This window comes from Peromyscus eremicus, chromosome 5 (assembly GCF_949786415.1).
Source record: "Peromyscus eremicus chromosome 5, PerEre_H2_v1, whole genome shotgun sequence".
Taxonomy (NCBI): domain Eukaryota; kingdom Metazoa; phylum Chordata; class Mammalia; order Rodentia; family Cricetidae; genus Peromyscus; species Peromyscus eremicus.
Genome location: NC_081420.1, coordinates 120,597,017 through 120,619,289, shown reverse-complemented (window position 1 = coordinate 120,619,289; position 22,273 = coordinate 120,597,017). Strand labels below are relative to the sequence as shown.

Here is a 22,273-nt window from a genome sequence, read left to right as displayed (position 1 = left end):
ATGATCACGTCATCCATACTACCTCTGATAGGCCTCATCAAATACCATCACATGGGGCGAGGGTCACAGTTTCAAAGCACAAAACTCAGTCCATTACACTTAGATTTGTAGTCCTATACCTAGGAATTAGTCACAGAATAAGAAGGGACAACTGGTCCAGTGCCACGGAGCTCCACATGCCCAGTCCTTGTGTGTCCTTAACCACCAACATCCAGGTTCTCAGCATGCAGATGAAAATGCATATTTCCCTTTCATCTCTGCACTCCAAAACGAGCCCTTTTATCCTTTTCTCCTTGTCTCTGAAGGATCTCTATTCTCAGAACCCTTTCTTAGCCATGTCACTGCTCCAGTTGAAGAACACATTTCCTGCTTTCCATCGTGCTAGGGAGCGTGGGATTCTGGGAGGCTGCCCTGAGGCATTTTGCTGGGTCTCCCTCGCTTTACCATCATTAGTAACTCTCCAGCTACTCTCCGAGGCTGACACCAGGCTAGAGAAGCCACCCAATGGTTTTCTGTGGTCTGAAATAACCGTAGAATATTTGAGGCTTTTATTGTTACTTCTGGGTCCTCCTTTAACTGTGGACTTCTTCCTGTGGGTTCATCACTACCTCAGGACCAGTCACCCCCACCTCTACCCCCACCCCCGATTCTGCCCTCCAGAGTCAGCTTCCTCCTCTTGGTAAAGAGCTAGCTCTTAAATAATACCACAATATTTACATGGACATACTTTAAAATTTGCTTCTCATCTTCTACAAGATGCTTTGGGACCCTTCTACCAAACAACTCACACTTACAATCTGAAGCCTTGGGTTTCAAGATTATTGTGGCTAATACAAGTTTAAAAACAACAATAATAATTCAGATGACTTCATTGTTTACTGCATCTACCCTTGTCTAAGTAATGAAAGCCAGTGGCTCCATGGGGAAGACAACAATCGGGGGACAGCCCTTAGTTAGTACCTCAAAATGTCCTGCCAAAAATGCTGGAATTTTAGGGCTTAAAAAAAGCTTTATAAATTATTTATTAGATCCACTCTTTTATAGATGTTCTATGAAAAGTTGAAACCCAAATAGAGTAAATGCTTGCTTTTAAGATGGCATGCAACACTGGACCACAATGAAATTCACCTCCTTCAAGCCAGAATTCTTTCCACTGATTGACAGCTGCCTTTCCCATGTATTCTGTTTTTCTGAATTACTCTCAAAACGTGTCTTTGAGAATTGGAGACAGTGTTTTGGATACAGTAGAATCCTCTACATGACACATGATTCTCATGAAATTTCCTGTAGAAATGTGCGCACACTCGTGCTTGTGCGTGTGTGTGTGTGTGTGTGTGTGTGTGTGTTGTATACATGTGACAGAAGATAACTTCAAGTGTTCCACAGGTGCCATTCAGTTTTTTCTTTTCTTTTCTTTTGTTTTTTAGACAGAGTCTATCATTTCCGCAGAATTTGCCAAGTAAGCTGGGCTGCCTGGCCGGCAAACCCCAGAGGCCTACCTGCCTTTATTACAAGCATACACCAAATGCCTGTTCTTTCCCCCCTGTTGTTTCTGAGAACTAAACACAGGCCCTGCTGCTTGTGGGGCAAGCACTTTTCTGAGCAAGCCTTTTCCCAGACCCTTGCATGGGAAGTTTGGCTACTCGGACCGACTTGGTGTAGATGTGGACCTGTCCCAAGCTCATGCACTAATCCTGGCATTCCTGCCCAGCCAGGGCTTCTCTTTGGGATCAAGGATTTCCTTTGTGAACTTGCATTCAATGTCCAGAGCCTCGGAATGTCATGGAATGGAGTTGCTTTAATAATTCATACTGCTGAGGGGAAGGAAAATGATTTATGCTGTAAAAAATGAAACCCTTTCCAATTAGTGTATAATCTAAACCTTAACTGCTTATTAAAAACATTTTTCTCACGGAGTTGGATCAAGTTTCATCCCCAAGATTTTCCATTTTAAGCAGAACTTTTTAGATGCAGATGACTTTGGAGCCGTATCCACTTTAGAACTAACACACTAGGATGTTAACCTGTCCTGTGCACACCTTTGGGGCTCCACAAACCACAGGTATCATGTTAGAGCTTTGGGGAAAGCTGTTCTAGAACTACCTTATAAAAAGGCCAACACTGAACCTGTAAAAATATCAAGTTTAGTAGTTTTTTTTTCAGACATGAATTGTTTCTATATGACATTTTCAATTAAATCAGCTCTCGACTTAATTAGGCCTGTGTTGACTGAATATCATTAGCTCCTTTCTTCTTGTACTTCCTCTTTGAGAGAAGCAGAAGAGGAGCATGCAGCAACATCTTACCTCAAGAAACTCAGGTCCAAGACAGCAGGTTTGTATTATTGTAGTCTCCGAGAGCAGTCTTACTGATTCCAGTCGGATTTTACCTCCCTGCTCTCAAGAGTCATCGAAACCCTTTCAAACCATCAACTTAACTCACAGAAAAGTCACCCACAGCTCCAAGTAAACTCTTCCTATATCCACAACCTTTTAGTCTAAGTCAAAATAAATAAACAAATCTATTAAGGGTACTATTATAATTTCAGGGTCCAGGTTATTTAACATATGGGAGTATCAAATGAGGAATAAAAGGAAATGTGGTGCAAAAGTATGATGATTTATATAATTATTTCCTGCCATGCTTCATCTCAGAAATGCAGGATTTAAAGGGTGCTTTGCTTTACAAAACAACAATACACTGTATATAAACCAGAGTGCAAGCACACCAGCTCTGCTTAGCAACAAGCCGAGCACCGGTAAGTGGCCTCCAAGTCCTCAGCCCACCCACCAACTAGTGGGGGAAGTGCATGGAGTTCTCGCCACTGTGTCAAACAGAATTTTATTTTCTAAACAGACCTCACCCAGTGGGGTCTTCAAGTATTCGATACTCGTGTTTACTCCTTAGGTATCTATTCTGAGAAGTCATTGCTTCCCCATCTCTCTCTATATATCTCTTCCTCCTCCTTCTCACTCTGCAAATTTTGTGGGTTCTTTCCTAACACAATGAAATAAACTAGAGAAATAGTAACAACCACCCTTTACTTGCATAGTCCTTTCCCTGACTTCTACATGTTTATTTTTCGTTTGATGCTGAATACAGGCGGCTGGGAAGAGGAGGCTTGTGAAGAAGTCTGGGACTTCAATATACAAAAGACTAGAACAAGCCCACACAGCTTCTGATGACTGAGCCTGGATACTTACAAAGGTTTCCAACTCCTAGGTCCTTCTGTGCTTCCTCACCCGGGCTCTCGCCTGAAGGTCCCTGCCTGCTCTCACCCCTCCTGCCCTCCAAGCACTAATTTTACTAATTTTACAGCATCCAGGGGCCATGCTTGGCAGACCCTTCCACTGCACCAGCCTCTTCTATTGGCTCATGAATGAGAGACCAGGAGTTAGACAGAATCCGGTAGGCAGACAGATAGGAAGAGGGACCATCTCTAGGCTGTAAAGGTGGCAAACTTCCAAGATGGTAGGCTTCTTCTCACCCTCATGACCTGAGACAAAGGCCTGGCTGCTTAAAAAAAAAAAATCTTGTCGGCTTTTGTCTCTTATCAGCTGGCCAGATGGACTGGCTCAACACAGTCAAGGCTGGATCAGGACTCAGGGCATGACAGTTGTGGGTCCATCAGCAAACAGAACCAAACAAAATACCAGCCCTTGAAAATAGATTTGGTTTTTGGCTTCTCGAGTCCCCCTCTGCCTTTTCTCTGTGTGTCAGCTGCATGTGTGTTTCCCCCAATAAAACCCTTTCTCAATTGCTGATTCTGCCTGCTGCTTTCTGCAGTGTTTGAGATTTCTCCACTATCTGTGGTGCTCAAGATATTTCCTGCCTTTTAATTCTTTAACTGGTGGAAAGAAATGGATGCAATCAAGACTCCTAGACTGTATCATCAAGGATCACAGCAAACTGGGCGCCATTATCCCTTTCATATTAATCAGTTTACTAATTTGGCTTACACACCAGCTCCTCCCCTCCACCACCTCCTCCGCCATCTCCTCCACCATCTCCTCCACTATCTCCTCTGCCATCTCCTCCCTCCACCATCTCCTCCCTCCACCATCTCCTCCACCACCTCCTCCGCCATCTCCTCCCTCCACCATCTCCTCCACCATCTCCTCCACCATCTCCTGCACCACCTCCTTCGCCATCTCCTCCACTATCTCCTCCACCATCTCCTCCCTCCACCATCTCCTCCACCACCTCCTCCACCATCTCCTCCACCATCTCCTCCACCACCTCCTCCGCCATCTCCTCCACTATCTCCTCCACTATCTCCTCCGCCATCTCCTCCATCTCCTCCCTCCACCATCTCCTCCACCACCTCCTCCGCCATCTCCTTCGCCATCTCCTCTGCCATCTCCTCTGCCATCTCTTCCGCCATCTCCTCCGCCATCTCTTCCACCATCTCCTCCCTCCACCACCTCCTCCACTATCTCCTCCCTCCGCCATCTCCTCCCTCTGCCATCTCCTCCTCCATCTCCTCCTCCATCTCCTCCGCCATCTCCTCCTCCATCTCTTCTGCCACCTCCTCCTCCATCTCCTCCGCCATCTCCTCCCTCCACCATCTCCTCCCTTCCAAGCCTCATCGTCTGCCCAGGATCTCCTAAGGCACAACCATAAGCATAGCCTGTTTTCATCCATGTCATAAGAAAAACATGCAGATTTGGGTGATTTTCTGGGGTCATCTCATTACTTTGGTAGCTAATTATGTGAACCTCCTGCACTTAGAGAAAACAAAACAGTTCTCTGCTCTCCACATTATCTCTTCAGATCCAGGCAGAGCCCATTCGTGTGGACACTGAGTCCTTACTTGCCCATCACCTCTCCTTCCTTTCCCACTCTAAACATGGCACCTTGGGATGCTGAGTATTTTCAGATGAAGGAAAGTAAGACCACCAGAGCAAGAGGGTATCTCAACTGTCTCTGCCCTTCTCTCCTGGAAAAGCTCATGGGAAGGAAATTCCTGCCACTGTCGCCTTCCGAAAACAGACCATAAAATCTACAAGATTCCTCTCTGAACTTCTTTCTTCTTTCTCTATTTCGGACACTCAAGTGACAGGTGACCTACCCTGTGCCTAGATAGAGAGGTTATTATACAGAAATGCCACAAAGAACTGGGATGACCAGGTCTTGCTGCGCTTTCCCTCGGGTTATTGCAATGAGAACACATTCTTCCGCTTGTCCATAACACTCACAGATTTCCCCAAGTCACATACAATGTTAATTACACTAATTCACATTTTCTCTCGTTAGTCTTTGTTTTGTTTCAGGGATTTCAGCCATAAGCCCCATGGTGCTTTCTCCCATATGATTAAATGACTAGGGTCCTAGCTAAGTTGACACATCAAAAAAAATTTGTCAAAATTATCTACTAGATGCATCAATTAATGAAAAGAGAGGCCATGGAAGAGAGCAAGGAGGGTCGTATGGCAGAGTTTGGAGGGAGGAAAGGGAAGGGAAAAGTGATGTAATTATATTACAATCTCAAAAAAAAATTAAAAATTTTTGTTTACCTCTAATACCTTTCACCTCAGCCCCTTTTACAATCACCTCCTTTTATAATTGAAAAGGTAAAATAGACTTTTGCCCCTCATGTCTCATCTCTGACTGGTATTTCCTTCATGGTTTCTGAAAGGCATGTCTCACTGCTGTCCCCGCAGCAGACCAGACAGCCCTTGCCATCACCTAGGCTGTAGAGACTTATCTGCAGTGCCCAAATGGCTAATTTACCTCCTTGAGGGTGGATGGCCCTTTCTCAGTGATATCTGCCTTTATAGAGTGAGGTCATGTGGGAAAAAGTTAGCTCATTAGGAGGTGTGTCCTTGACTGGGATATTGGGATCTCAGTGTCCACCACTTCCTTTCTAGGTACCATAGAGAGCAATGTCACACACTCTTCTACTTCAGCACTCATTTACAACTAATGGCAATCAGTTTCCTCTGGGCTGACTCTCCTTGAACCAGAGCAGTTGGGGTCACTAGTAGGAGACCCTCTTGACGTCAGACCTGCTAATGTTACCTCTGGGAAGAAGGCAGAGACTCAGTAGGCTCAGAAAATTCCTCCCTTTTCTGAGGGTACTTAAGGGATAAACAGTCCCAGGGAATTAAGGGGAGATTCAGTGGTGTAGTGGTCTATACGTTTCCCAGTGGGCCCATCAGAGGTGTAGTTTTTATGAATATATTAAGCTGTGGACGGAATTCTTTTTTACAATAGTTTACCTGTTTGTAAGTTGCCCCAGGACTTCCCAGTGGTGTCACTGCTCTTATTCCTGTAAATAATGCCAATAAATGTATTGGTTTACCAAGCCAGACTGGGATAGAAATTTTTCTTTAGGCAACTGGTACCTTCTTTATCTGGGTTGAATAGATTTTTCCTTTTATCTCCCCAGCAAAAAGTCCATGACATACCATAGGCCCAAAGCAATGGGCTCAAGAGATCATGGGCTAAAACCTCTGAGCCTGTGAGCAAAACGAATCTTTCCTCTTTGTTAGTGGGTTTCCTTAGATGATTTGTGGCAGCAGCAGAAAGTTGCCTGACACCCCATCCCCACCACAGGAGTGGGAGGGGCATGATAGGAAGAAAGCCCTCTGCACCATAGGAGGAATGGTGAGGGCAACCTGATGATCTTATCATACTGTCTTCAGTTCACAGCAGGACACATCTTACTTGCTGAAGCATAAGGGGTGTGGTGGAGATATTTTGGTGGGGGATGACAGGAGAGATAAGAACACCTAGGTAGGGGTCCTGAGGGGCTCAAGAAGGGAAGACCTTTTCTTCCTAGAAACTAAAGAAGGAACCTGAGCCAGTGTCCGGTAGAAGAGACAGGGTAATACTTCCCGGAAGTCCCTTGAATTGCTGTCCTGCTGTTTGTAGTCTGACTGGCTGTGTTCCCGTGACAGGCAGTTTCTGTTTTAATACTAGCTGTGAGAAGAAGCCTAGGCATTAAGGACTCCCTAGTGACTATCTTGATGAAGACTCCAGCTAGTAGTGGAGGGCCAAGGAACCCTGCCCATTTCCTCTCTAGCGAAGGGTGACTGCGGCTCATTGTATCATCTTTGTTTGAGTCATCAAGGGGCACCTCTTTGCCATCTACAGGGAGAGTCAGAGTTCCCCATCCCTTCTGGCGAATCTGCCAGAGGGACTTCAGGAACCCTGCTCTTTGTTTCCTCTTAGCCTGCCCTCCTTCCCTTGGTGCCTGGCTGAAGGCGTGGCTTGTCTGGCTGACTGGTAACTGACCCTCAACCCGGCGGTAACTGAAAGGAGTGGAAAGAAGGTGAGCCATCAATGACAAGCGGAACACCGGCACCCTGCAATGAAAGCTCTAGAATGTTGAGCGTCGAACAGGAAGAAGTGTGAGGCAGAAACAAGGAAGTCCAGGCTACAGGGCTGTCAGGAGGCCTTCCTTCTTGCTCCAGGTAAGTTAAAACAGCTTTCAATAGTACAGAACATCACTTCAAATTCTCATCGAAGTAAGCAGACCGCCTTCTCAGGCAGAGCCTTTCAAACGTGTTTGGCCAGTGGGGCTTCCCAGTCATAGCTGCCACGAAAACCCAGCGATGATTTTAACAGCTGTTCTCTCACAAAAATGGTTTCAACATGAAGGACCTGGAATGGCTAGAGCTGAAAAATTGAATATGTGTTCTCTTTAGAATAAAAGAAATGACTGGAAGCCCCATAATGAGTGCCACAGCTTACTAAAAAGGCAGGTTTAAAGAATAAGGAAATGCACGTAAGAGCTCAAATTGAAAACAGGTGCTAGAGTCTCAGGGAGCCATAGAAAATCAGAACTGGAGGATACCCAGGGGTACTGCATCTAATTCCCACACTTGATGTTTCAGGAAACCCAGGTCACCAGAAGTGAAGCGACTTTTCAGTGCCACACGTGGTTGGTGTCACATTAATCTCCTAATTCAACAGTTAGTCTTCTCTGCTCTGAATACTTCTGTCCAAAGTTGATATAAGAAATTTCTGCTTAGTTTTACAAGAACTATCATAAAGTCAGATTTTAAATAACCACACCCCTATTCTTCCTGCTGTCTCCCCCTCTAACACCTTGTTTGCGCTGATGAACTTGGTATCTCAAATGGCTCTAAGCCTTGGGGCCCTTCCTGCTCGTTTTCCCTCACTTCAGTCTTTTCCTCCCATTGCCACATAAGTGTTCAGCTTGGATATTGAAATTTGTCTTAATGTATCAGTGGTCTCTTGCCTATACCATTTGCTTCTCAGATTTTCCTTTCTATTATGGGTCTTAAACATTGGGAAAAATCGTTGTGTTATTTACTGATTCCAAAATTGCACATTTTTTTTTCAAACCCAAAAGAACAAATAAAACCTTTCGACTAACAGTCTCCATCATCCAACAGACCTCACTTATTTCCATGAAGAGGGACCATTAGTGACTAATATGAGTGGCCAGCACTTCCCATCATTACTGTTTCAGATGTAAACTACACATACCCCTTCTGTACAGGCACATTCTGGACTCCGTGGTCCCAGCAGAACAGCTTTCCCACTTTTCCCTTTACACCCATATCTTGTCTGATTTTCAAAGTCCAGCAAACACAAGAGATGTAGACTTCTGGTTAACCGACCTGGCATGTGTTTTCCACTTCTCTGGGTCCCTGAGGATGGAACACTCCACTTGGTGAGCTCTTGAACTTCCCATATGACTATGTCTTGCAAAGAACCTTCAGCTTACAACCGAACTGACACTTTTTTTTCCCATCCTTCTCAACATCTGCCATAGAACAGAGTCAGTAACATCCTGCCCAAAGTGAACGGGATGGTGGTGCAGAAGCACCCTGAGGAGGATGCTGAAAATGGAGATAAGACTCCAAGACTCTCCAAGACCCATGTCTGCAAGCTCATGGCAATTCATGGCATGTCAGCCATCAAATCAGTTGATCATTTAGCCAACAAGCGTTGCTGGAAGTCTTCTGTATCTTGGGTATTTTCTGGGAAAGGCTATGGAGTCTGTTTGCCAGGAGAAAGCTGTGTCTGCCTCTGCTCATGACTTTACATACAGAACCTTTTTCACTTGCACAGCTTACAAGTTAGAAACGAACTGTTTCCACTACCTGGCTGAAGGTTGGCTGTCTTGTTTGGCTCCCTGGCTCCCTGAAGCAGACTTTAATACTCACAGTGACTTCTTGACTGCAGTCTAACCAATGGTCCTGGTCCCGTGCTGTGTGTGTTTTGTTCATAGAAACTGTGTGACTTGTTTCACACCCGGTGATGGCTATACTTAACACCTTACTCAGTTTTTCTGATTTGAGTCATGAAAATTATCAGCCTAGTTAGTGGGGCTTTTACCTAATCTTACCAGAAACTCTTTACTCTTAGGGATTTGTTGTGGGTATTTAATCAGAGCTCTCTAGGGCTGGAGCAATGGCTTAGCAGTTAAGAGCCCTTGCTGCTCTTTCCAAGTATTGGAGTTTGGATCCTATTTGTTCCTAGCATTCATGTTGGGCAGCTTACAATCACCTGGAGCTACAGATCCAGGAGATCCAATGCCCACTTCAGCCCTCTGTGGGCACCTGCACCCACGTGGCATGCATCCAAAGAGAAAGCATTCTGTAAACTTGTAGATTGCTTCTCATTTTAATGTTTGTGTTAAAAGGTAGAGGAGAGCCAGCATATGGTCCTCCCAGATCATGATACAGGAGATAAAGCATCTAACACCTTCATAGCTATGAATAAATGGATGTATGAATAAATGAATACATGAATGAGTGAATGAATGGATGCTGCAATGAAGTGTGCTTTTCCCATGGGCATCCTCTTGCATCATACTTAAATAGTTAAGAAACTCCACCCAGAGTGTAGGGTTTGGTAGTCAGAATCCTCATGTTGTCTCTCAGTATGGCAGGACAGTCGCCCAAAGCGCTCCAGAAAGAGCGCCGTCAGCAACGCCTGCTGCTGCGTGCTCCCCATTTGAACACTTTATCCTCTGGGCCCTGAAAGAGATGATGTGGCCGCCGTGACTTCTCCCTGAAGCTGAGACTCTGAACATTCCATTTGCTGTGATAGTATTCCTTCGGTGAACTTCCTTTTAGAGTATAGTTCAGAAACTAATTAAAGCCACGTACTCTCACTGATGAATTTTCATCATTTTATAACTGGCATACTAGCGCTCTTCAAATGCTTCTATTTAAAGTTGCTGAATGTGGATATGTTCTTTCTTTGCCCTTTTTCACACTTACACTGAAAGGGTAACCAACTCTATTCAGAACTAAAGAAAGGAACAATGTGGTTTTGTACTTCATAACAGCAACTGCTCTGTTTATAGGGAAGAACTTTTCTATGGATTCAAGAAAAAGTATCCATCCCTGGCCCCCGTCTCCTCTTCACTAAGACTTAGTAAGACTCATCTCTTCCCATCTATTTCCACATCACAAAGAGGAGAAGAGGAAACTTTGGTCTCAGTTAAAGGGAAAAAGTGCTTGTTCTGGAGAATGAGCAAGTGGGATGTTAATGCTGGTGAACTAATGTACTCAGGCACACTGCCCAGCCTCTTCATGCTGCTCACAAAGGGACCCAGGGAAAAAAGGAAACTTCCAGTCCCAGATCCGCTGAGTGATGGCTACAAAGAGTCACAAAGGTGGTGAGTTAATGCTGCTCTTCCACCCAGCATTACCTAGGCACAGCCCGCAGCTCCTGGCCCTTTGCAAGAACCCTGCTAATTCAGAACCTTGAAAGACCCAACATGGAGTTGATAATTTTGTTTATCACTCACAGCCAGTCCTGAATGGTCTTAGCACACCTGGACTGAGGTTTTCATTCCACATGGACTAGAGGAGGGAGGAAGGGAAGGGTAATGTCACCACAGTCAATCACTAAACTAAAATGTTCTGTTTCATTCGCTAGTTAATAAGACTCCAGGCTGCTAAAAGCTTTAGCATTCATATTCAGTAACTGCTAGCCATGTAATCCGTTGATTCTGAGTAATTGTCCAATTATTTAAACATATCAAATTAATTCTTAAAAAATTAAAATGCTGGAAACTGAACCCGATGTCTTATGCATTCTAGGCAAGTACTCTCCCACTGAGATGCACCCCTAGATCCTACACTGCCTTTTAAGAACTATGAGTCGGCAGGCGGGGAAACCTTTGGATACGTTGGGTCTTAAGAGTGAGTACAGGGAAATGGCAGTGAGACTGTCAGGCATCAGCCATTGAGTTACTCGCTTTAAAGGATGCTTTTGTTTAAAAGCAGGGCTGCCATGCCTCCTTCCATGAGGATGGAGTGATGTACTAGCAAATCACACATAAAATTTTATTGAAGAGCAAAACAGCCTTAGGACTCTCAGTGATGTATTTATTTATGCATTTGTTTTGGTTTGTATCTGAAGAATCTCTGGGGTTACTTGATTCCCGATTGGGTGGGTCTGTTCCATAGATCCCTGTGGCCAGATCTTGCAGAGTTGCAGTCTAGCTCTACTTCCAGTTCTGCTTTCTGCTTCCTGATTGGCTGAAGAGTGAAGAACAACTCCACCTCGGGATCCTGCTACCGTGGATGGAGCTGGGGACCATTTCTGTAGCCACACCTACCATGATAAACTGAAAAATCTCCAAAACCATGAGTGTAAATAAGTCTTCCCTGCCCTAAGTTTCTGCTGTCAGGTACTGTGTCCCAGTGAGTAATAAAGTTACTAATATAATGTTCATGTTATTGTTAAACATTTGAATTGAGCTAACCATATGTAAACTCAAATGTACCGTTGTTGTAAACGTTTGTAGTTCACTTGAATAGTTCTCATAGGCATGCTACTGCAGAATGCAATTGTCATCAATAGCACTCTATGAAGCCACTGCTGTAATAACCTTGGTGGGAAACTCCCTGGCTTCCCTGCGAGGAAACACAAATTGCAAAGGTAGCTAAGTACTGAATGACTTCCCTTCCTCCTACTAGTCAAAGAGGTCGTATTTTGGTTTCTTTTTACATCACATAAATCTTTTACTAATATTTAAAATATTAATATTTACTAATATTCACAAAAGTTGGGTACCAACTTCTACATCTTTTTAGATGAGCTAACACTACTAACTTTTTAAAAACTTGTCCTAAGGATCAAATTAGAATGTTTAGCTGAGTGGGTGGGATATAGCAAGCACAATAAATTCTTGCTTATTTTATTAGTCATATGCTACTCAAATGGTGACTTAGATTAGCAAACAAGGAAAAGATTCTTAAGATAAGATAGAAAGAAGCAAAGAACCATTCCAAAGGACGCCCACTGTTTACAAGATGTTTTCTCCTAGAAAAATTGAAGCCCAGTCTTGGAGTTCTTTATTGGATGCCTTGGTGAAACCAACGAAAGCAGAAAAACAGGATCATTGTAGAACTTAGATAAACAGGAGGAGGCGCAGAGGGAGGAGACGTAAGGTCAGAGCCACATCTGAGACAGTTGTCACGTGTAACAGTGACAAGTTAACAGTAACATTCCAAGAGAGAGGAGTCTACAGAAAGAACAGTCCTTCACACAGGACACTAGGAAGCCCATGAGACAAGAAATAAAGACAAGGGGGTAAACTGTGCATATCAGCACAATGCACAGTATTGTGAAGAATATGTCAGTCAGAGGTGTGCACTCTCTTAGCAGCTTAGTCCTAAGCATGCTGAAGGACTCCAACTCCACACAAGAGCAGGAAGAAAGCATACACTGGCAAGAACGCTAATATGCTCTTCAAGGAATGGAGCATTGTCGTATATACAATCTGACTGTGTTTGAGTCTGTCAGTTCTTTGAATCTGTATTCTGGTGACATCTGTATTCTGCTTACTAAAAGCACGGAAACCAGCAAAAAACAAATTCAAAGCTATGAAGAAATAGAAATTATCCAGTCAAGAGCAATCAAATACCCAAACAGATATCCTTCTAAAAATGACAGCAGCAACTAAGAACAGGAAAGCTTCGAAGGCCGTTACATATTGAAAAATGGGGGAGACTGAGCCAACAGTCTAGTATCATTCCTACCTTACTTGATCATGGTCTGGTCAGGTACTGAAAACCAAAATGCTGTCAGGGAGGTAAGGAAACAATGTCAGGTTTCTGGGTAGACGGGACCCATGCCAGCTGGGTGCTGAGCTGAACTGAAGAGGTAGCTTGGAGTCATGGGATCAAGACTCTGGAATTCGAGTCTTAGATATTGCATTAGCTTTTGTGACTTTGGAAGGGTCACTTTACCTTTCAAGGCCAAGACTTCCTGAGAGGTTAAACCAAAAGATCAGACTACACGGCTTTCCAGGTTTCTTCCCATCTGATTAGTCTGTGGTGTCCGCTGTTCCTGTTCTTTCTTTTACTCGTTGTAAATCTTTCATTACCATTTCTCTGTATGAGAAAGAAAAGAAAACGATAGGGCTGAGAAAATCCATGGGATGTAGTTACTGGAGTTGTTAGGGGCTCTGGCTACAAACCAGGCTCAGTCACTTCTCTTCAACAAGTGGATTAAAGAAATAAATGATAGTAAAGAGCAGAGAAAGATTTATTCAGTATTGCCAAACTGTGAACAGGAACAAATAAATAGGCATAGTGACCTTAGGTTCACCTCAGAGTCCTGACTTGAGGTGGGTTTAAATAGAGGGCCGGAGGCATACACCACTAAGCAATGCTGGTCAAGGTGTGGTCCCATCCATCACCAATTCATTATCATCTCAGCTCCATCCTAGCCTGAAAGGTGACCTGACAAATTATATAGAATCTCTTCCTGGGAGATAAGTTTCTCCTCTGGCTGGCACCAGAATTCAGCTTTATTTTTCTTTTGGTATGAAATTTTGGGGGAAATTTTCCATGTCTTGAAGACAATTTTTAAAATAATTTTCAAATAAAAATTGCAACCTCTTTCTAGGGTTCTGGTAGCCCAAACCGGAAATACCAGTGCCTCTCTTGAATATCCTCCTTCTCTTCAAGTCGATTACTCTCTTTCTTCAGTGTGAATGTTTGTGTGCTTCTCCCCACATTGAGACCTGATCACCAAAGTGATGGTATTTAGAGATGGAGCTGTACCCTGTGAAGGAAGAACCCCTTGAATTGGACTAATGACCTTTTAAATGAGATCTAGAGAGATGCTTCCCTCCCACTACCTGATGGCAACACTGGTGGATATATCATCTATGAACCAGAAAGCATATTCTAGAAGATACCAAACCTCTGGACCCTGGCTCTTTGGTACATCAACTTTGGAACTGGAAGAAACAAGTGTCTGTTGTTTATTAGCTTCTTAGTTTGTGGAATTTTGCTTAGTCTTTAACAGTACCAATACTAAAAGTCCAAAGTATCTTCTGAAACTCAAGACAATCACTTAACTATGATACTTTGTAAAAATCAACCAATTATGTGCTTCCAACACACAGTGGTACAGAGTGATAGCTCCCATTCCCAAAGAGAGGAATTGAGGGCATAGCAAGGAAAGATTCAACCAAAACAAACAAAAAAACCACAAAACAAACAAACAAACAAAAAACCAAAATCGAAACCTGAAACACATCAGGTCAAATAGCAAATCCTCCAGCTCCGTGTCTGCCACTCATCATTTGAGACTCATAATGAAATTATCTGGGCACCAAAGAGATTAGGTAGCCCAACTATTCCAGCTCCATGGCCTGCAAATTACATGGCCTCTCTCTTAAATAGACTCTCCTTCAGGCTACTTTCTTTGGAAGACATCCTATTATTCTGGCATCTCCAACATCCTGGGGTCTCCCTGGAAACTCGGGCTTGATCATAGATAGCTTCCTTACATGTCCTCTTGGGGCCTTCTTGCAACTCTGCAACTCTTGTTCAACTCTGCAACACTCTGCTTGACCTCAGTGGTTCTCTCTGGAACTGAGGTGCAAGTTTCTATGACCCCTCATTTCTTCAACTTTCATGCCTTCAAAGCCAATGGCACTAGGAAGCTTCTATGAAGTTTGGTGCCAGATCTGTGGACCATAGTTACAGCAACCTCTGTCCGCTGATCCTGGGGAAATACTTCCCGAGGTAGTTTCTAGGTACAGGGGACTCTTTCAACATTCTGAGTTTAGGCTCTCTCTTTTGAAATGATATTGCTTTTTTACAAGTTTGAGGCTTTGATGGGTGGGGTCTTGTCCTAGTGCAGAGCAGAAAGTTTATCTTTTAATGGCACCAATCTCTCCAACAATTACATATGACTTTCCATCTTCACTCTCCTTGTTCTTAACTTTATTTATCCAGCCTTCTTCACCAAACCACATTTTTATCTCATTCTGCTCAATTCCTTTTCACCGTAGACCTGAAAAAGAGCAGGAAGAAATAGCCGAGCCATGGTCCAAATGTTCTCATGTCTTGAAACTTCCTCCACCACAAAGATTAGTCCACTACTTTTAAATTTCGCCTTCTACGAGTTCATGAGATATGGGAAGAAGGCAGACAGGTTATATAAGTCTCTAGTCCAGTTCTCTGAGTTCTTGTTCCTCCTTTGGAAGTTCATGGGCTGAGCCCCCCATTGTCTGTGTTTCTCTAAGCATTCTTATTTTCTTTCTTTTACATTTTTAAAAATATTTTTATTTTATAATTAACTTAATTTCACATATCAGCCACAGATTCCTGTGTCTTCCTCCCTCCCACCCCCAGCCCTCTCCCCCAATCCACCCCCCATTCCCACCTCCTCCAAGGTAAGGTCTCCCCTGGGGAGTCAGTCCAGCCTGGTAGACTCAGCTGAGGCAGGTCCAGTCCCCTCCTCCCTTCACCAAGGCTGAGCCAAGTGTCCCAGCATAGGCCCCAGGCTCCAAAAAGCCAGCTCATGCACCAAGGACAGGTCCCGGCTCCACTGCCTGGGGGCCTCCCAAACAGTTCAAGCTAAACAGCTGTCTCAATCGGCAAGAGAGAGGAGGGACTGTGTGAGCGAGAGATATCGAGACCATGATTGGAAAAAGCACAGCAACAAATAGCCAAACTAGTGGAAACGCATGAACTGTGAACCAATGGCTAAGGAGCCCCCATGGAACTGGACCAGGCCCACTGGATAAGCATTCTTATTTTCTAAGACCCATTCAATGGCTCATTAATGTAGCATTTAAGGGCTTTTCAAGCCCAAAATTCTAAATTCTTCAACATTCCTTCCTCAAGTCAGTCCCAAATGTCTAACAACCACATGGTCAGGCTTATCATTATCGTAGCAGCCACACCAATTTTTATGTTTCAGTTACTTTTCCTGTTGATGTGATGAAATACCCGAAAAAGGCAACGTAAGTAAGGGAGGGTTTGCTTTAGCATGTAGTTTAAGAATATCGTCCATCATGACTGAAACGTCAAGGCAACGAGATCTTGAAGCGGCTGGCCCTGTCGTATCTGCAGTTATGAAGAAGAAAGTGATAAACTGAGACTCAGCTACCTTTCTCCTGTTTATGTAGTCAAGAGCTCAAGTCCAGAGAAGTGTTATGAAGAAGAAAGTGATAAACTGAGACTCAGCTACCTTTCTCCTGTTTATGTAGTCAAGAGCTCAAGTCCAGAGAAGTGTTATGAAGAAGAAAGTGATAAACTGAGACTCAGCTACCTTTCTCCTGTTTATGTAGTCAAGAGCTCAAGTCCAGAGAAGTGTTATGAAGAAGAAAGTGATAAACTGAGACTCAGCTACCTTTCTCCTGTTTATTTAGTCAAGAGCTCAAGTCCAGGGAAGTGTGCTACCCACACTTAGGGTGTCTTCCCATGTTATTGACATACTCCTTCATAGGTATGTTCAGAGGCTAACCTAGTCAGGTAATCCTTCTTAGACGTGCCCAGAGGCAGATTTCCTGGGTTATTGTAGCTCTTGCCTGGTTTTCAGTCAGTGGTAACTGTCACACACACTTTACATGTACCTACTCTTCCTCTTTGACTTGTTCACTGGGTGTCAGTAGTTACCAACCCAGCTACCTGAAAAGACAACAGGTCTGTATGTACATAACCATGTTCTATCTTTACAGGAACTTGATGGTAAACATGTCTAAAGTTGTTGAAGATGTACAGTTTTCATGTTTGGAATGTCACATGGGCATCAGTCTGCTAAACTGGCTCCTGGTGACAGTTCCTCTTTCTTCTACGAGCCTCAGGCCCCAAACTGATTCCCCTTGTCATTGTCATTAATGTTTTCTCCCCCTCCCAATTTTGTCTTGGTTGAAGTAGTTCGGGGAATCATTTTAAAAATTATTTCATACTGTTAAATGGGGTAGAGGTGATGTATTTAAATCATGACTCTAATTCACACATGAATCACTATGCCGTTTGACTTACCCTTCTTTCTGCCTGCTAGTGGAGATCCACCCCTTCTCCAGGCCTCTTTGTGTTTTCTCAACCAGTGCTGTTTTTTCCCTCCTCTGGGGCACATTTTCTTTTTTTAAGACAAAGCCTCTTATAACCCAGGCTAGCCTGAAACTCACTGTCTAACTGAGAGTAACCATGAATTGCTAATCCTCTACCACCTCTCAAGTACTGGGGTTATGGGCATGAGCCCAGATTTCTGTGTCAATGTTCCACATAGAAAAGATCTTCTATGTGTGAAAGTTAGTCTACAAATGAAATAGAAAGCAGGAGACCTGTAGGTCGGAACTATGCTGCTGCTACTGAGCCAATCCATGGTGTTTGCTCACTCAGGAACTGATTGACCTACAGTAGATACCAGTCTTGCAGACTGAGCCCTTCCCTGCTGTTCTGTCTTTACAGGTTTTGACTGTTTCCCCAAAGCACATCACCACACTAAGCATTTTGTCTTGTGTCTCTTTAACTCAACCTCACACTAACTTTGTCAGACATGTTACTATGAATCTGTTTTTACAAACAAAGAAACAAACTCTAAATGATTTAATAAATGGCTCAAGGTCACTTTTCCTTGGCAGCAAAGTAAGTTCTTGGCGTCAGCTTTTAACTCTGAAGTCTCTCTGAAATAGATCCTCCAGCAAAACTAAAGGTTACTACCTGCTATCAACGTCATGGTAAGTCACTTTGAAATTGTTGATATGGGGGGGGCAGGTTAGGGGGCTCGGAGGAAGGAGAACAGGGGAATCTGTGGTTGGATCATAAAATGAATAGAAAAATCTCTTAATAAAAAAGGAAAATGAATAAATAAATAAATAAATAAATAAATAAATAAATAAATAAATAAAAATTGTTAATATTGTAAACTCATATTCACAAATGCAGAAATGCACATGCCAGTGCTTTTCAAACTGCAAATGATGTCATAGGGTTGATCAACGTGGAACTGGACCTGAAGGCAACAATTCATGAAAAAAATGTCCCATATATCATCCAAAGAATATTAGGCTCTACTAAATAAATCCAGAAAGTGCTTTTATCTTGATAGAGAGTAGATGATGTTACAGTTGGACATCTCCATTTATCTTGAACAGTAAAATGTTTAAGAAGTTCCCTGCAGTTTTGAGCTGGTTTTTGAGCATCAGAAAGATCATTCCACTGAAAAGCTGTCCCCTCTGTGGCCTTGGTGCGCTTGTTCAATGGTCAGCACCTTACACTGTGACTTTGCGTACAGTAGCTACTGTGTCCTACTGTGGGAGCCCAGCTGGGATCCCACAATTTAACACAGGGTACTCTTGATCAGAGAGGGATGAGAGATTTAGATAGAAGGATGGAGGGGAGAGAGACAGAAACAGGATAGTCTTGGGAGGGCCTGGATCATTATCCACCAGCCTTTCTGTCTCTTCTAAAGGACTATTTATAGAAATGCCAAGGGGTGGAGCAAAGAACTCTCCCTAGCTCAGCCAAGTGTAGACCCTTCCAATCACCTAGTAACCATGGACATGGTCAAGCAGTCCTCCAGTGCAGCTCTGCTGGGTAAAGCAAGCTCAGATCCCACTAGGAAACCTCTTTTGGCCTCCACATCCTACCATCTAGACTTCAGCAAAGAATGAAAACATTCATTATTGAAACAAGTTTCTAATTTTGATGCCAGGTGGTACAATTTGTTTTACTTAAAAAAAACAAAAACTCTTTTCCTTTGAGGAAAAGGATAAAAGTTTTAAAAAGTATCAGGTTAAAATTTCTTAAAGTACAAAAAGGCAGTTCCGTTTTAACACATTCTTCCTCTGCCATTTATTGCTGGGTGGGATAAAGCATATCCAGGCCTCCACGACCCTAGCATTGGAGTCCTATTAACAGGTGGATAAGACATTTATTTTTCTTAATAGAGTTAAATGCTTGGGGTTTATTTGGTGGTTTTTGAGGGAGACTAGAAAACAGGACTGCAGAGAGGGTGGGAAAAAGAGTCAGGAAAACCAAGATAATTCCTATTTGAATTGTGACCTCAAATGCATTCCCGAGAATAGAATTTCCACAACTCACAACGTTATTATTAGTTATTTCTGGAGTCATTGGTGCTGAGGGCAATATCCTCTATAGAATCCCCAGTCTATTTCCTGTCCTGTTTGTCTTTGCCTTCTATTCTCAATGTCACTAATTAATTGTGTTTTATATGCTAGCTTCCTGAGACAGATCGAGATGGCTTGTCGCAGACACCAAATGGCAGGCTTTCCTAACTGGAGGAGGTACAGAAAGAATTCTGTCATCAAGGGAAGAAATAGTCGCAGGAGCATAAATACAAGTTTGCACATCACTAGCAGTCACGGAAGGGAAGCTTATCCCATCGAGTAAAAGAAAACCCAAGTGAAGAATTCACGCAGATTCCAGAATGGCAATTGTAACGAGGAAATGGCTCCACCCTAGAAAAGCCCACAAACACAGGAGGACAGCCTGTTAATCGACAGTCGCCATTACAAGGACTCAGAAAAGACAGAGACATGAACAGAAGGAGAAACTCGTCTTCCCGGTGAAGAAGCCCTCCTTAAGGCTTCCGGATGTGATACTCATTTCAGAAATGGACAAGAAATAATCAAATGTCATTCAAATGATGTGAGAGTTAAAGTAACCTCTCAGTATACGATGTACTTTCAAGAAAACCAGTTGGGGTTGGAGACATGGGTCAGAGGTTAGAGCACTTGCCACAGAAATAGAGGACCAGAGTTTGGATTTTGAAAATTCATGTGCTTGGTGGGTGATGGGGCATTTCTGTAATTGCATCCTGGAGAGACAAACAGAGCTCCACAGAGCAAGGAGCTGGTGGGCCTGGTGTATCAGTGAGCTCTGGTTTTGATTGAGAGGGCCTGCCTCAAAAGAATAGTGGGAAAGTGATGGAGGAAGATTCCAGGCGTTAGTCTTGGGCATCTACAAGCATGTGCACACATGCGCATGTGTATTACACACACATGAACACGAATACATACTTGTACCACACACACCCATACATATGAAAAGCAGGACAAATATTTGAAAAGGGAAAGAAGACCACTTCGGATTAGGGTGTGGCTCAGTAGTGAAGTGCTTGCCTAGGATGCAAAAGACCCCGGGTTCCATTCACAGCAATTTCCTGTCAGGCCAAGTCTAGAAAATTCAGTTCAGAAAAGCAAAGGAGGAAGGGCAAAACGTAAAGAGGTTCAGCAGCTCGACTGCCCAGGCCACAGAGAGTCAGAGCCAACTACAGAAAGAACAGGAATGGCCACTTGGAACCTTTGCTGCCAATTGGCACCGCGGCCAGTTCCTGGGGGAGCAGGACCCCCGAGGCTCCTGGTGCAATGTTAGCCCGTTTCAAGCTGCTTGCCCTTGACTCGGTGGGTCAGCTTCTTGCAAGTGTATCTGGCAGGCTCTGGCAGGCACGGGGCTTCCCGCGGCAGCTGCTAGGTCAGCAGGCTCCACAGAGAAACATGGCAACTTTTCTTAACTGTCCACTCCCCTGGCTCTGAGGTTCTTCCACTGCATTTGCGGCGTCGCTCTCTGCTGGGTGGAAGACGAACAAACAGGATGACATGTCCCACCACAGGGCTAGCATCCCGGAACTGCTCCGATGGTATGCTGCTTCCACACAATGAGAACACATGGGTCTTTGTATGATGTGCATCTGGAAAACGTCCCAGCTCATGCATCTGCCCTCTGATTTACACCTTGCAGAAGAAGGCTGACCTGCAGGAAAGAAAGGAATCTATAAGCAGTGGGTGGGCTGTGTGCTCCCTCCCCCCAACCCTTGCCTCCTTCTTATTCTGAGAAACAATCGTGGGTGTTCCCACCTCCCTAAAACTCCCTCCCTTGGAAAAGAAAGGGAAAAAGCTGTTTCCTGGCGGAATAAAGCTGAAACACCTGTGTGCCAGAAACATGCAGATGTCAGCCAGGCAGAGCAACGCTGCAGATCCATCTGCCCAGCACGCTGTGCTCGCACTCGGGTGGTTTGGGTTGGTGACCAATTAGGGCGGGAAACCCACACCAGAGGGAAAGATTCCTTTGGCCTCATTTCTCTATTGCCTTGCAATTCTCCTTCTCACGTTTCTGTCTCACTGGAGCGCTACCTAAGTACCACCACGCATTGCCAAAAACAATGCGAGGCTCAAAAGAGTCTGGAAAGCAGTCTTGTTAGAGGTCTCTTCCTCTAACTTTTCCTGCCTTCCAGGCTGGAGGGCCTAGAAGGACAGATGGAAAGAAAAGCAGTACTTGCTGAACCATTGTCATAAAAATGTCTACCCTTTATGTTCGGGCGTGGGAACTTTTGCTTGGGTGAAAGACATGCCCAGCTCCCATCATTTCTCGAGTGTTTACTGGGCACTAATGCACCTGGTTTTGTGCTTAGTGCTGGCACTAGGCCATTGTCTGACAAAGCTAGGTGATGCCAAAATACTCACCAATGAAATGAAAGTACCTGTTGTGTGCTTTGAAAATGGTGTGATGCTTAACACAACTGCCTTCTGTATTCTGTTGCTATTATCTGTAACTTGAAGGGGTTTGTTTGTTTTGTTTTGTTTTGTTTCCCTTTTGTGTCAGAACAATGTCCACAAAGAACGTAGGATGACTGTAAATGAATCAGCACAGTTCTAACTTGTGATCATTCTAAAAGAATAACGAGATGCTCAAAGCTTTGGTAAGCCATTAAGTTCTGGGGCGTTACACAAAGGACATTTCAGACTGCTTTGGGACATGATCTGGAGCATAGGAGTGGATGGATGTAAGGAGGACATGAAAATTGTCAGGCCCTTAAAAAAATCAGGATAAAACATGTTTGTATGTGTGTATGTGTGTGTGCATATATATATATATATAATATATATATATATACATATTCTTTTTTCCCCTTGAGTTAAAGTATGATTACAGAAAAGTCACTGAACAGTACAAACTGTCCATGGCCCCTTCCCTTTGGTGGGGGTAATTCTAGAAACTAAACGACAGACTTACTCAGAGTCCTTGGGTTCTGTCCTAAGGTTCTCTTCTGATTCTAAGAA

General features: G+C 43.8%; 1 long non-coding RNA gene across 1 annotated transcript; it reads left to right on the top strand.

Moving 5' to 3' along the window:
* The first annotated feature begins 7,307 nt into the window (after positions 1–7,307).
* Positions 7,308–19,540, top strand: LOC131910762 (uncharacterized). The gene is made up of 3 exons (XR_009379214.1): positions 7,308–7,418; positions 17,834–17,929; positions 19,433–19,540. It is a non-coding gene; the product is annotated as an uncharacterized LOC131910762 (long non-coding RNA).
* The last annotated feature ends 2,733 nt before the right edge of the window (positions 19,541–22,273 follow it).